The following is a 3,621-nucleotide window of genomic DNA, read 5'->3' as shown; positions in this document are numbered from 1 at the left end:
TTCACTATTTATTATGTATGTGTTTGGAATCAATTTTCTTTCTTCTGTGTGTTACTTGACTTTTTTGTTTAGAACAAGTAAATGCCACATGATTATGCATGTACATAAATATCAACAAAGAATGAATACTGTAAAATTCTTTTTTTTTTTCTCTCGCTTCGTACATGAAATTAAACAATTAGTAATGCATACGGAATCGTTGAACATTTGATACCATAATTATTTGTAATTACAATAATAATATTTGATGTTTGTACCTATGCTTTGAATTATTTTTTTGATAATGATAGAATAAAGATATGATCACATTCCCCACATCTCACCATCCTTTATATAGTTAAAAATGCTGTAATATATACATGTTGTAAACTAATTGTTTATTTGTCCACATGTTATTAAAAATATATGTTTTGTAATCTGTGTCTAAGAAATAAAAGAATTGTTCTGATCTGTTCTGTTGTTCTGTACAATATTCAACATATTTTCCCGAATTATCTTATTTTGACATTTTGTTAAAACTGAAGAACTTTGTTTGGATGTTCTTTTCCAAAATTGTTATGGGCATTGGAATTCCTTTTGGATGTGGTTAGTAGTGGTTTCTGAAGTCAGTTCAATTAAGCATAGAAATGAGAGGTAACTCCTCAGTAGATATTGGAAGTATTTGCAATATGGCTTGAGGAGTTGTCTCCCCTTTCATTAAAGTTTAGTCTTCAGCATGACCATACATGTAATTTTATGATTGTATATTTTACAATTATACAGTAAAATAAAAATTCACATAATTATTTAAAAGGTATTTATCAGGCATTTTCATTAACGTTAAATGGTAAGTGGCTATCATTTTTTAAACAGTGTATAATTTTATCTGTGATATTATAATATGCATTTTATTTTTCAAATTAGAGTTAACTATTTTAATCCTGTAAATCACATATGAAGCGGCTGTATATATGCATTCCCTATATTGACATGCTCTCCATGAAAAAGCACGTCATAAGGAAATTCTTAACAGAAGAATGAATATTTAAATGTTGGCATGTACAGATACTCTAAATCGAAACTAGCATTCGAGGGGTCAATTAAGTATTCATATTCATAACAGTATGCCTCATTTATAGTTTTTATTGTATTGTTAGTCACTGACCTCTAAACTAGACTACTATAGAGAATGTTGATTAGCTATCTGTGATGCTGTAACTGATCAGTGAAACATGAGTAAGTTAAATCCCAAAGAATGGTTAGGATCTTTGAGAAGTATATAAATAATGACATATTCATAAGTAGATATTTCAAAAATGGTGATATATTTCGAAAAATACATAATAATGCAAATATCACATGTATTAACAAATCATACTGTAAACAAATAGCATATGTATTTGACAGAGTAATAACACACTGCAGTGTATTCCATGAAATTGGGTTTGAGAAAAATAAATTAATTTATACATAGTAATAATTATAATAACAACAACAACAACAATGTTATTAACAATAATTAAATAATTACGTATAAATATGATTAACATGAAAATATGATGAAGCAATTGTTCCCTTTTTATCATTTTATGAACAATTCCTTAGTACTTTCGTGATAATATCCAAAAATTTACATAACTTGATAAGCTAGTTTTTATTTTCAATGTTTAACAGTTGGGAAAATTTAATAGTATTTGCATTCTTGTAGTAATATTGTCAATTTCAAACAACGTCAATCTTTTCACATTTCCACATACGATGGTAAATGATGAAAACAGTCTTTTTATCAAGATTTTTTATGAAAAAGTTAAACTATAAGTATGAAAAGTGTTCAGTTTAGGTTTTACAAGTAATCTTTTATAATATTGCTGAAAACCTACTGTCAAAATCACATTTTTAAAAGAACCACGTCAACTTTGAATACAAGTATCAGAGCAAATTATTTCCGACAACATAAATTTACTATTAAAGGAGATATCAGCATTGACATATACTTCTACAAAATTGAAGGCATTCAGTGTTTTTCTAACACCTTCTATTCGAAAGCTACTGCCACTAGCAAAATCAAACCAAGAAGCAATTGAACTTGTGCTAAAATTATTTCTTAAACACAATATATGTACCACTTATTATCATAGCATACGGACGACATGGAATTTCGTACCTACGTGAGTTTATTGATATTATAAAAAAGATTTGACTTTTTTTATTAAAGTCAAATCGAATTGTTTATGTGAAAAGTAATTATCTGAAAAGTATGACTGAATTTTTTACAATCCAAAGCATCGTCTGCGGTGGTGAAGGTTTTCCGTTTCTAGTTTATTTCTTTAACATTTTCACAATTACACATGTTTAATTTATATGTCTTGCTGTACGAACATACATACGCATTTGTTTTAGCTTATAAGGGGGATAACTCCATAGACACAGAATTCTAGCATATTTACATCCCATACGGACACACGCGAATGCATGAAATAATACCAAATATGTGATACTCAAAATAAACGGAATTTGAGGTCCACATAAAGCATTGTTGATTTTCAGACAAAAATATTAAAACAATAGTATTAGAATTATAAAAGGAATTACCAGACACTGCAAATGAACATGTTGCTTATAAACTGATTAAAAAGGATAGCATACAGTAGAGCAGGTTATGGAAATGGCACTTTACCACATATAAGATAAAATGAGTCTTAAAAGGTACAGAACAAGCCCTTATATTTTGTTTTCACTAGTATAACACACTAGTCTTTATAACAACTGATACAGTTTTTAAATATATTTTACAATTGTGATTTCTTGTTCATTACTAATTATAATTCTCTACTGTACCTTTGTTTTACTAACCAGGTGATATATTGTAACTAGGGAGATATTCATGTAGCTCATGTTGATACAGTGAAACCACTTATAGTTACAATGGTGTTAGAACTGTTGTTTTTGGAAATGTTATTTCAAATAATGCATTTAATACAATGGCGGACAATGAAAAACTATAGTTTACCTCGTAAGCAACCACTAAAATAAAGTTTTTTTATCAAATTTATTGTACAAGGAGACTTATTATATAATAGATCATGATTACTAATTCATAATTTTGTGTCATATCGTAAAATTGAACTGTCCGTAAATGCATAACATGTATTGATAATGTTAATAACATGTTCAAAACTATAACACATGCCCAGATTATGATCTTTTGTTTAGGTGACTTATATAGGTCCTATGGGCCAGTTGTTCATCTTTGTGTATTTTTGTGTATGTATATACGTATAACACATGTCACTATAATAAAGATTTGATTATAAGCAAAAGTTCAAACAAGTAACTAATTAACTCGTAAACGGTGGCATTTTTACTAACTTATCTGATATCATTTAGAAAAAACCCCATTAACTTACAATATTTTGTGATGTAAATTGAATTGTGTGTGTTTTGTGTGCGTGTTTTTTGTTTGTTTGTTTGTGGTTTTTTTTTTTGTTTGTTTTGTTTATTTTATTTATTGTAGCACAGAACGTGTAATAAATAAGGTTAAGTAGACTACAAGAAGAACTATTCCACTACCAGTACTGAATGCCTTCACTTTTCGTTACTTCATACCAGAGCAGAGGTACTTTGTGAATGGTCGTAGCAATG

This window comes from Ruditapes philippinarum, unplaced genomic scaffold, assembly GCF_026571515.1.
Source record: "Ruditapes philippinarum isolate M1 unplaced genomic scaffold, ASM2657151v2 ctg4403_1_1_1_1, whole genome shotgun sequence".
NCBI lineage: Eukaryota > Metazoa > Mollusca > Bivalvia > Venerida > Veneridae > Ruditapes > Ruditapes philippinarum.
The sequence above is the reverse complement of the archived record's forward strand: the minus strand, read 5'-3'. Positions refer to the sequence as shown.